Genomic DNA, 13,078 nt, shown 5'->3' with positions numbered 1-13,078 from the left:
GGATGTAAAGTACAGCACAAAGGACATAGTCAACAATATTGTAATAACTATGTGGCACCAGACGGTAGTAGACATTCTGGGGTGATCATAAAATGTGTGTGTGTGTGTGTGTGTGTATATATATATATATATATATACATGTCTAATCACTATGTTGTGCACCTGAAACTAAGATACTATTGTATGTCAACTGTCATTAAAAAATAAATTTTAAAGCATGCATTGTTCTAGGCAGGATTACCCTCCTACCTAGAATGAAAAGGGGTCCATCATATTTTCTGGTGGTGCTGATCAGGAAATTTCAGTTTGAGTGTTAAAGGTCACATTCCTGGGGAATATTAAAACTGTAATTCAGTTCAGTACTACATCTTGGTTTGCTGATGTGAGGCCTTAGTACAAGTGACTCCATTTTGGGCCTGTTCTCTCTCTCTCTCTCTCTCTCTCTCTCTCTCTTTAATAGCAGGAATAAGAAACAAGAGGAAAGAGCTAGAGACAATAAAAAATAATCAACTAGCCTGACCAGATGGTGGCACAGTGGATAGAACATTAACCTGGGATACTGAGGACCCAGGTTTGAAACCCTGAGGTCGCCAGCTTGAGTGCGGGCTCACCAGCTTGAGCACAGGGTCACTGGCTTGAATGTGAGATCGTAGACATTACCCTATGGTCTGGCTGGCTTTAGCCCAAAGGTCGTTGGCTAGCTGTTCCCCTTTTGACTGATCTTGACTAGGAAGATGAAACCAGCACATTCTAATGCCTTATTACACAAAGGGTGATGTGCAAATAAATATCATCAAATCTCATGCAAATTTATTGCAGATGCAAAACATTTCCCCACAGCAAGACCTAGTGAATCAGAACTGGCATTTTTAACAAGTGCTTTAGGCAATTTGTATGTATATTTAAGTTTAAGAAGCACGGTTATAGGTTTGGATAAAGCCCTGATAGGATATAAAATGCAACCACTTTATTTTATAATTGAGGCAACTGATGAAAAATAGAAACTTAATAACGTGCATGAAGCTAATGATTTAGTTTATGTTGGGGTCATGATTTGAACCCAGGATATCTGAAACTTAGTCAAGGGTTAGTCTGTCATTTCTAGGTTTCCCAGAGTTAATCTTAAAGGGTCAGGTTTTCACTCTTCTAATCTGTATCAGTTTGTCATCAGCCTCAGCTGTTTCTGTCAGCTGCTCTTATTTTTATCAATCCCTCTTTGGTCCATGTGTTGGAGACAGCTGTGTAGTCCTCCTGCCAGTGGCCTTCCTGGCACTGTGTAATTGCAGTATGTTCTTATGCATGAAGAACAGAGAGCACAGTTAGGCTTTCTATCAATATGCAAAGTGACCCAGGCCCAAATTACACATTTATGTTACCTAGGTCTTAAATGAAATTTGTAAAAATGAGAATACTTTTATGAATTTATAAAATTAGTATATGCATGCCATCCTAGTCATACCTAATATAAGTAAGGTGACCAACATTTTTTCTATGAAAAGGACAAAACTAAATAGAAAAAACAATATTGTAAATAAAAGAAACATTTTATTCATTGCAACAATAATATACTATAATATGATAAATGCATAATAAAAACTTATAATATTTTATATTGTAATTATGCCTACATGCCTATTAATTTTTAATAATTATAAGAAAAAAGTACTCATTTAGATAATATTCACCTTGGCTGCTTCTTTGAATGAATTTTTTTATCAATGTATCATCTTGTAACAATATATCGGAAATATCTGAACAAGAAATATCCTTCATATTGAATTTTATGGCAAGTGCTGCAGCCAGAGTATCAACATTCAATCTCGATTTCTCACTTGTCCAAAAATCATTAGCAACTGAGAAAACTCTTTCAACTGCTGCATTAGTTCCAGGGCAGCACAATGTAAATTGGACAAGAATAAATAAATTTTCACATGGAATATGTTCATTTTGAAATGCTAAATATTTCCACCCATCTTCCATCAATTTTGACGTGTTCCTTTTCCCATTGTATTAATTTTTCAGAATTTAAATATACATTCAGTCTTCTAATTTTTTTTTTTTTTTACAGAGCCAGAGAGAGAGTCAGAGAGAGGGATAGATAGGGAAAGACAGACAGAAACAGAGAGATGAGAAGCATCAATCATTAGTTTTTCGTTGCACATTGCGACACCTTAGTTGTTGATTGATTCATTTCTCATATGTGCCTTGACCGCGGACCTTCAGCAGACCGAGTAGCCAGCGACCTTGGGTCCAAGCTGGTGAGTTTTTGCTCAAACCAGATGAGCCCGCGCTCAAGCTGGCAACCTCGGGGTCTCAAACCTGGGTCCTCTGCATCCCAGTCTGACGCTCTATCCACTGCACCACCGCCTGGTCAGGCAGTCTTCTAATTTCTTCAAAGAGACAATTGTCATCTATTTTGATGTCTGGCATTTCTTTAGATAAAAACTCAAAACAAGATTTAATATCTGTCCAATATACTTGCGATGAAGTAAAAAAACACCATTGAAAACTGTTATTTCCTATGATGTTTGTTTCAGACCATTCTTCAATATATTGAAAACATGTCTGGTAAAAATTCTGGACTTCTTTGATAAACTTTTCTGTTAAGCTCAGATTTGATTCCTCAAGTCTGACAATTTTCTTTTTATAATTAAAGAAAGAAATTTTTCTTCAAAACGAGATTTATCTTGAAGGATAAAGATATTCAAAATAAGCCTTACTTCCGTAGCTGAAATGTGTTTACCTTTAATCTTTTGAATGGTTTTGTGAAAAATAGATGTTTGATCATGTACAAAATATATTAATATCTCAGATATTTTATTATTAACAATTCCAGAATTTTCAAACATTTGTCTAAACTTAAAAAATATGAATGGAGAGGCTCAAATAATTGTAGAACATGCTCTATAGCAGGTGTTAGAACAAGCCATCTAACTTTTGAATATCCTAAAAGTTTTCTGTATTCAACATTTGCTTCTTCACAAATTGTTTTAAAGTAGCAACACAAATGGTAAATAACTAAAATGCAAATAAACTTTAGTTATTATTACTTCTACATCAACTGGCATAGCACATGACGCTGTGTAGATTGCGTTTGACAAAATATGTGCATTACAACCTATTCCTAGTATTTTCTTTTGGAGTAACTCTTGTAATTTTACATACACATTATTCACCCCTTTGCATCTTCACCCACCAAAATTTGTATTTGTATTATCAGCCATTAGTGCAACAACTTTGGATTTCAAATTGTTTTCATTTATTACTCTGTATAATGGTTTGACAAAATTTCAGAAGTTTTGCCCTCAATGGATTCTAAATTAAAATTTTTTACTCGAATGCCCTTGGTAACATTAAAATATCTTACTATTACTGGATACTATTTAATTTCATTATGATTTGATGCATCAGATAAAATTGTTACAAATGCTGCAGTTTCCAAGTCCTCTGTAAGTACCTTGTCACAGTAATTTTTAAATACTGATTTCAAAATAGCCTCGTGGGGAAGACAAGATGGCGCTGGAGTAGGCAGACGTACCAACATCCACCTCCCAGAACCAAAGTGGATTACAAACTAATTTTAAGAACTATCATCTGGAAAAACCAACTTTGGACTAAACTAAGAGGACTCTTCAACCAAAGAACACTGAAGAAGCCACACCGAGACTGGTAGGGAAAGCGGAAACACGGAGAGGGCTGCCCAGCTCCCTGGAGCAAACAGCAGCTGGGAGAGACTCGCGTGGCAGGAAGGGAAGTGAGTTTAGCATAGAGGGGAGGGTCCTGAGTCCCAGGAACAAAGCCCCAGCCTGTAGCCTCAGAGCTCAGAAGAGGCTTAAGGACAGTATTTAGCTGGAAACAAGTCAGGATACTGTTTGTGAGAAAGAGACTGATTTCTCAGACCCAAGATTCTTCTTAAAGGGACCGCGCAGAACACCTCTCTCACAACCACTCACCCGGGGCTCCGGGGGATGGGGAGAGAGGAGAATACCAGAGTAGCAGGAAGAGAGTATAATCTAGGAGGCACAGGGAGAAACATTTTGGGAGACAGCCACCCTAACCCCTGGGTTGAGTCACTCCCCAAATCTGAGGTGAATATTTCCCCCAGAGACAGCAATACCAGCAAAGGGAAGCAGGAGAGCAGCCAAACAAGTTCCCCTGCAGCACTGAGAGCAGAGTTGCTTAGAAGGAGGGAGCTTTCAGGGCTACGGTAGTGAGTGTTAGGGTCTGAGCTGCAGCGCCCACACCCCACATGGCTGAGGGCTCGCTGGAGGGTGGGCGGCTGTGGGATGGAGAGGGGCGGTTCTGTCAGCAGGAGCGGAAGCCTGCTGGCCACCACTGGGCTCATGTGTGAGCTCAGTCTTGCCCAGCTGGGGAGGAGTAGGTGTGCAAAAGCGGTCAAGCCCAGCTGCCAGCAGCCTGTAATCCAGCCTGCGGGAGAAGGGTGGGAACCCTGGAAGGGGTGGAGACCAGCCCTTGAGCAAGGGCGCAGAAGCACAGCATTGCCCTGCTCGTGGAACTGAGGTCTGATTTGGGAGCTGGCTCCTCCCGCGAGGGTGGAGCCAAAAGCACAGAACAGGCAGAGTTCTGCTACTGAGCTAAGCATGGGCACGCAGTCCTGCCCAGCCAGTAGAGCCAAGGCTAGCAGCCATTCCACAAGTGGGCTCCTCCTGCAAGGGCGGGGCGAAAGCCCAGAAACAGGAGGAAACCCGCAGCTGAGCAAAGGTGCTCGCCAGTGCCTTCAGGACTGAGTATAACACCACCCACGGGGGTGGGGCAAAGGCCAAGGCCACCAAGGCTTGTGCACCTGAGCACGTGATCACAGCCACTCCCATGAAGGAGAGGTGGAAACCACAGCAACAGCTCCAGTGGGCAGGCACCGGCAATGCCCAAACCCAAAAGCCCTAGGCAGCAACAGAAGAGGGGGTGGCAGGCCTGCAGACAGACCATACCTAGGGAACAGTGGCCATACCCAGTGGACTCCAGGGGCCAAAACCTTCCTTTACACAGAGAAAATGCGGAGGCAGAGAAATGTAACACAAATGAACCAAGAGAAATCCCCAGAAAAGGACCTAAATGAATCAGATATAACCAAATTACCAGATGCAGAGTTTAAAATAACAATTGTTAGGATCCTCAAAGATATTAGAACAACAATAGATGGTCATTATGAAAACCTAAATAAAGAGATAGCAAATATAAAAAAGGACATTGAAATAATAAAAAAGAATCAGTTAGAAATGACAAATACAATATCTGAAATAAAGAACACAATGGAAGGAATTAAAATCAGGGTGGATGAAGCAGAGAATTGAATCAGTGAGTTAGAGGACATGATAAATAAAGGCATGGAAGCAGAGCAGAAAAAAGAAAAGAGACTCAAAAAATTTGAGGAAACTCTTAGAGAGCTCTGTGACAACATGAAGAGAAATAACATCTGCATCATAGGGATTCCTGAAGAAGAAGAGAAAGAACAAGGGATAGAGACTTTGTTCAAACATATCATAGCTGAAAACTTCCCTCAATTAAGGCAAGAAACCATCTCACATGTTCAGGAATACAGAGAACTCCATTAAGGAGAAACCCAAAGAAATCAACACCAAGACACATCATAATTAAAATACCAAAGCTAAGTGATAAAGAGAAAATATTAAAAACTGCTAGAGAAAAAAAGACTATCACCTACAAAGGAGCCCCCATAAGGATGACTTCTGACTTCTCAACAGAAACACTTGAGGCCAGAAGGGAATGGCAAGAAATATTCAAAGTAATGCAGAACAAGAGCCTACAACCAAGACTACTTTATCCAGCAAGGCTATCGTTTAAAATTGAAGGAGAAATAAAAAGCTTTCCACACAAAAAAAAAAACTCAAGGAATTCATTACAACCAAACCAAGGCTGCAAGAAATGCTAAGGGACCTGTTGTAAACAGATCAAAGGAGAAAAAGAATATAGCAAAAGAGGAATACAGTTTTAAAGAATAAAATGGCAATAAACAATTACATATCAATAATAACCTTAAATGTTAATGGATGAAATGATCCGATCAAAAGACATAGGGTAGCTGCGTGGATAAGAAAACAGGACCCATACATATGCTGTCTACAAGAGACACACCTTAAATCAAAAGATGCACATAGACTGAAGATAAAAGGATGGAAAAAAATATTTCACGCAAATGGAAATGAAAAAAAAGCTGGGGTAGCAATACTTATATCAGACAAAATGGACTTTAAAACAAAGACTATAGTTAGAGATAAAGAAGGTCACTACATAATGATAAAGGGAGCAATTCAAAAGGAAGATATAACAGTTATAAATATCTACGCATCTAATATAGGAGCACCTAAATATATAAAGCAGACTTTGATGGATTTAAAGGGCGAGATCAACAGCAATACTATAATAGTAGGGGATTTCAATACCCCATTAACATCATTAGATAGATCTTCAAGAAAGAAAATTAACAAAGAAACAGCAGACTTAAAGGACATATTAGATCAACTCGATTTGATAGATATCTTCAGAACCTTTCACCCTAAAACAGCAGAATATACATTCTTTTCAAGCGCTCATGGTACATTCTCTAGAATAGACCACATGTTAGGGCACAAAAGCGGTCTCAACAAATTTAAGAAGATTGAAATCATATCGAGCACTTTCTCTGATCACAATGGCATTAAACTAGAAATCAACCACAACAGAAAAACTGAAAAATACTCAAACACTTGGAAACTAAATATCATGTTATTAAATAACAAATGAGTAAACAATGAGATCAAAGAAGAAATTTTAAAAATTCCTAGAAACAAAATAGCTTTGCATTTTGTCCTGGCATATGAAAATTTTTCATTGTGAAATTCTTTCAATAATTTAGTTTTACAATCCATACTATGAAAACTTTGTGAATTATGGTATGAAATGCAAATGTTCCCTCCATTGCAGCCAACTGTTTTTCATCTTCAGAATAACTTGAAGTTTTAAACAAACTTGTTACTTTACAACTGGAAGCTGCAGCATTTAATGATTGCTTATGTTTGTTGGTGGTCAAGTGTTTTGTTATTGCTGTTCTGCCCCCAACTGCAATACAAAAGTCTCCACTGCAAATATTGCAGAAAACAATAGTATCTTTCTTTGATATGAAGAATGGAAATTCCTTTTTCAATTTATTGTTGAAATGGCATTTTCTCTTTTTTGATTTTTCCATCCCTTAAATGAAATTAAAAATTAAAAATAAAATATAGAGCTACACGAATGATGCAAGCACATTAGGAACTGGAAACATCACATCATGGTAGGAGAATTTTCCAGAAGTTAAATTAACAAAACTAAATATCAAACAAAACCACTAATTTGGAGTGATATTCAGATGTATTTATCATTTTCTAATTAAAAACATCTGTTTTATGCAACTATTTAATCAAAATGCATTATTAATAGATATGGTTTGAGGTTAGATTTCCACTTTAAAAGTTGAATTTCGCGCCTGACCAGGAGGTGGAACAGTGGATAGAGCGTTGGACTGGGATGTGGAAGGACCCAGTTTTGAGACCCTGAGTTCACCAGCTTGAACCGTGGGCTCATCTGGCTTGAGCCAAAGCTCACCAGCTTGGACCCAGGGTCGCTAGCTCCAGCAAGGGGTTACTCAGTCTGCTGAAGGCCCACGGTCAAGGCACATATAAGAAAGCAATCAATGAACAACTAAGAAGTCGCAACACGCAATGAAAAACTAATGATTGATGCTTCTCATCTGTTCCATTTCTGTCTATCCCTGTCTATCCCTCTGACTCTCTCTCTGTCTCTGTAAAAATAAATAAATAAATAAATAAAAAATTTAAAAGTTGAATTTCGGGAAAATACTTGTAAATAAAATTATATGTATTTGGAAATCATTAAATAGATAGTGAATTAATAAAACATGAATTGTGCTTACCTGTCTATGATTGAATATTCACTGAGAAAGAAATAATCGTGAGTCTACAATGTCATATGTGCCATGTCATGTTTCAGTAAGAAGTATACAAAGCCATTTGCACGCTCAGTATATCATGTGCTCTCTCAAGGTCTCCCATGCAGACCACATGTGCCTCATAATCGCATCTCACTGCACTGTACTGATCCTTGACGAATCATCATGTCAAATACAAATATGTCACATTACATGTAATGGATCAACTCTGCATAGATTGAATATGGACATTTACAGATTAGTCTTCCAATATCAAAAAGGAGGACATGTAGGAGGACACTTATCGAGGGAGGATGGAACTTACAAAAGGAGGACTGTCCTCCCTAAAGGAGGACATTTGGTTACCTTAATATAAGAGGCTTTTGTTTTTTAATTTCTTAAAATTGGCCCTGGCTGGTTGGCTCAGTGGTAGAGCATCAGCCCAGTGAGTGAATGTCCTGGGTTCAATTCCTAGTCAGGGCATACAGGAGAAGCACCCATCTGCTCCTCCACTCCTTCCCCTCTCGCTTCTCTCTCCCTCTCTTCTTCCTCAGTCATGGCTCAAATGGTTCAAGCCAGTTGGCCCCTGGCACTGAGGATGGTGCCATGACCTCACTTCAGGTGCTAAAATAGCTCTGTTGCTTAGCAATAGAGCAGTGGCTCCTGATGGTCAGAGCATTGCCCCATAAGGAGCCTCTCGGGTGGATCCTGGTCCTGGCGCATGCGGGATTCTGTCTGTCTGCCTCCCTGCCTCTCACTCAAAAAAAAAAATTCTTAAAATTAGTCTTTGTTAACTTAATCACCAGTCATTCATTCTATAAACCTGATTCTTCTCTGGAACTAGCACCTTTCTAGGTTGGTCTTTGAAATAAATAGCTATGTGAGTTATTAAATTTTTCAAATGCCAACTGTTAAAAAAATTTACCTTTAAAATATTTATCATTAAATTCCTGTTATTCAGGAGATAATCTGCACACAATTAAGAATTTAATTGCTAATGTTTGCTTAATATACTTCTCTTAAAATTTTAAGATTTGTGCCTCAGGTGAAATTCAGTAGCAAAAGAGATTGTGGAGACACATGATACCAGCAGGATAACATCTTCAAATCTCTCTGCTTCTATCATCACATTACCTTCTGTGTGGTAAAATCGACCTTTACTTCTATCATAGGATGACATTTGTGATTATCATTTGGACCCACCTGGATAATACAGGATAATCTCCCTTTCTCAAGATCTTTAATTTAATCACATCTCCAAATCTCTTTGCTATATATACTTTACATGTTACATTCACAGGTTTTAGGTGTTAGAACCTAGACATCTTTGGGTGTCATCATTGAGCCTACCACAAAATTTAACGAGGAAAATATTAATGCAGAGAATGTATGACCTCAGAGAGAGCTAAGAGAGATCAGAGGGAAGAGAATACTTGCCTTAGATCCTTAAGGATTTCTAGTCCCTGATTCTAGTCCTTTAGCAGGCCTTGGTATTTCTTACCTTCTAGGGTTCTGTGTGGCACTCATGATATTATTATAATAAAAATTATATAGAAGAGAAGCAGATGGTCGCTTCTTCTGTGTGCCCTGACCCATTTTGCTTAGGCTAGCTTGAGTTGTTTTCTGATTTTATTTTTCCCCAGCCAAATGAATCCCAGGATACTTATTCTTCTGTAGATGATGGCCACATTGGCTTGTTGCCACAGAAGATCAGTTTAGACTCACAGTCAGTTATGCCCTCCGAATAATTGATTTTCCTTTCAAAGCAATTGCCTCTCACAGCTATTCTGACTGTGCCCCCATCTGCCCTGATTAGCAGGTCTGCCAGACCATTAGGGCAGACCGGGAATGCTCTGGCCTCAGAAAAAAATGGAAAAATTTCAGGCTAACTTCTGTTTCCTTTCTTAAGTTTTTTCGTGTTCCGTACTTTATGATATCGTGAGGTGTTAAGTAGACTGGAATTTATAGACTCTAATTTTCTGCCACTCACTAATGGTTTAGTTTGGGGAAGATGCTTAGCCTCCATGAACCTCAGTTTTTTCATCTTTAAAGTGAAGATAATACTCTCAGCTTCTGAAGGTTGTTAACAGGGTTAAATGGATATATATATGAGATATATATTATATATATATGTACATATTTATGCTGCACCAACACTGACATATGTATGTTACTCCTCTTCTTTGTTTTTGTTATTGTTTTCCTTCTTCTTCTTCTTACTTGTAGTATTTAGCTGTCAGGGAGAAAGCCAATCATCTTGCAAAATCTGAAAAAAAACCAATAAGAAGTGTTCACTTTTAATTATATGTGGTTATATTTCTTAGGCTATCTTGGTTAAAAGAAAAAGAAAAAGCACCAACTATAGTCTCCACTTTACAAATGAAAAAATTAAAATTCAGGCTGGCTAAATGTAACTGATAAAAGATGTAAATCCAGGCTTAAAGTTCAGGTTGTCTGACTTCAGTATTTTTCATTAATTCATCATTTTTCCATGTGTGAGATGGTCCAATAATAGAGTTTGCAACATGTTATTTTTCCTGTGGCTGAGTTGCCTCCTCTGGGTCTTGACTATAATACTTTGCATCTGATCTGGCACAAGCCTTTTCAGGTCTTCCCCCATATATTTGATCTTATGGTCTTCAGGCATGCCTTTGTGCACATTGAGTCTAAACATTGAAAACTGTCATTCTTGACAAACTTTCAAGTTCTCCCATGCAATACAGTTTCCAGTTCTCCTACACACTAAGGACATAATTTGGTTGATGGCATCTTGCAAGACTTCCTTTACTTCTTCATTCCTTAGGCTATAAATGAAGGAGTTCTGAAGAGAGGTCACCATGATGGTGAGAACAGCGGTCACTTTGTCAAAAGCCAGGAAAGAGCTCTGGCTAGGTCACACATACATGAAGATGTTGCTCCCATAGGCAATGGAGACAACAGTGATGCGAGAGATGCGGGTGCAGAAGGCCTTCTGACACCCTTGGGCAGAGAAGATGCTCAGGATGGTAGAAATGATGCAGGTATAGGAGATGGTAGTGAGCAGCAGGGAGGTCAGGAGGACAAAGGACAGTAACAGGAAGCTTAGCATCTCTATGAAATGAGTATCAATACAGGCTGCATGTAGTGGAGGGGCAATGTCACAGAAGAAGTGACGAATTTCTTTATAACAGAAAGGCAATCTGGACACCACAATAATTGGGCAGAGCACTGACAGAAAGGCCCCCACCCAGTAGCCCAAAACCAGGAGGAGACAGACCTTGCTGTTCATGATGATGGTGTAGCGCAGGGGGTTACAGATGGCTGCATAGCGGCCAAAGGACATCACTGCCAGCAGGATAAACTCCATTGTCCCCAGGAAAAAAAGTATATTTGGGTGAGGCAGCCAGCAATAGTTATAGTTTTTCTGTTCTCTAGGAAATAAGTTTAGAGCTTTGGGGTAACTGAAGTAGTGTATAAAATGTCCAATAATGAGAGAATCCTGAGAAAGAAGTACATTGGGTTTGGAGGTGATCATCAACCCATATTAGGGAGATGATGATAATGTTTCCTATTAGAGCAGGGGTTGGGAACCTATGGCTCATGAGCTAGATGTGGCTTTTTTGATGGCTGCATCTGGCTCGCAGATAAATCTTTAATAAAAATAATAACATTAAAAATATAAAACATTCTCATGTATTACAATCCATTCATTTCCTAGCGCTTATGTTCATGGTTGCGGGTGGCTGGAGCCAATCACAGCTGTCCTCCGGGACAACACCAAATTTTTATTGGATAATGTATAATGTACATGGGTCTCACGGAATTACATTTTAAAATATGTGGCGTTTATGGCTCTCTCAACCAAAAAGTTTCCCGACCCCTGTATTAGAGTAAGTGTGTAAGTAAACAAGAGAACCACGAAGAAGGAAATCTGAAGGTTCTGGAGAACAGGGAAGGCAGTCAGGGTAAATTTGGTCACTGTCATCTGATTTTGCATCTGCATTGCATGCAATGCCTAGTGAGCAACGGTCTCTGAAAAAATAATAACATAGAGAAAGGAAAGTCAGCTTGAATAAGTTTTCAGTTCTCAATATCAGTGAGGAGATGGAGTTAAAAAGAAATACCCTTAGAATTAAGAGTAATTTGGTTTTGGCCTGTCTCTGACCCTAATAAATGTGTGGAAACTTGGCTAAAGTCTGTGCCCCCCCTTTATTTGCACAGAGAGAGAGAGAGAGAGAGAGAGAGAGAGAGAGAGAGACAGGAAGGGAGAGAGATGAGAAGCATCAACTCATAGTTACGACAAATGAGTTGTTCATGGATTGCTTTTTCATACATGCCTTGACCAGGGGACTCAAGCCAAGTTAGTGACCCCTTGTTCAAGCCAGAGACATTGGGATCATGCTGATGATCCAGTGCTCAAGCCAGTGATCTTATGCTCAAGCTGGTGACCTCTCAGGGTTTCACTGAGGTCCCAGGTTGACCCTCTATCCACTGTGCCACCACCAGTCAGGCCTATGTGACTTTTTCTAACTCAGTATTCTCATATTTAAGGTTGTGTGTGTGTGTGTGTGTGTGTGTGTGTGTGGCAGAGACAGAGAGAGTCAGATAGAGGGACAGATAGGGACAGACAGACAGGAACGAAGAGAGATGAGAAACATCAGTTCTTCATTGCGGCTCTTAGTTGTTTATTGATTATTTTTCATATGTGCCTTGACCGTGGGGCTACAGCAGACGGGTGACCCTTGCTCGAGCCAGTGACATTGGGCTTAAGCTGGTGAGCCTTGCTCAAACCAGATGAGCTCACGCTCGAGCGCCCGACCTCGAGGTCTTGAACCTGGGTCCTCCACATCCCAGTCTGACGCTCTATCCACTGCACCACCGCCTGGTCAGGCTTAAGATTTTTGATTGAATGAAATTATTTCTATGGTTTCATAAAACTTGAGTCTTTGTGATTTTATTTTCTTTTACCCACCATACCTTCCCTTGTCTTTTATACTCTTCCTGACCTATTTTCCCAGCTATGTTCTGTACCTAAGAAGAGAGACATACTTAACTGAGAATCCTGTAAATTTTGAAAATGGAGTAAGAAATGTTCATCAAAGGTGAGTTACTTTTTCCTGACCAGGTGGTGATGTAGTGGATAAAGCATCGGAC

General features: G+C 39.4%; 1 pseudogene; it reads right to left on the bottom strand.

The window, feature by feature from the left end:
* Positions 1–10,628: 10,628 nt before the first annotated feature.
* LOC136392450 (olfactory receptor 6M1-like) lies at positions 10,629–11,927 on the bottom strand (annotated as a pseudogene).
* Positions 11,928–13,078: the final 1,151 nt, after the last annotated feature.

Source organism: Saccopteryx leptura, chromosome 2 (assembly GCF_036850995.1).
Source record: "Saccopteryx leptura isolate mSacLep1 chromosome 2, mSacLep1_pri_phased_curated, whole genome shotgun sequence".
Taxonomy (NCBI): Eukaryota; Metazoa; Chordata; class Mammalia; order Chiroptera; family Emballonuridae; genus Saccopteryx; species Saccopteryx leptura.
This window is presented reverse-complemented; position numbering and strand designations above follow the sequence as displayed.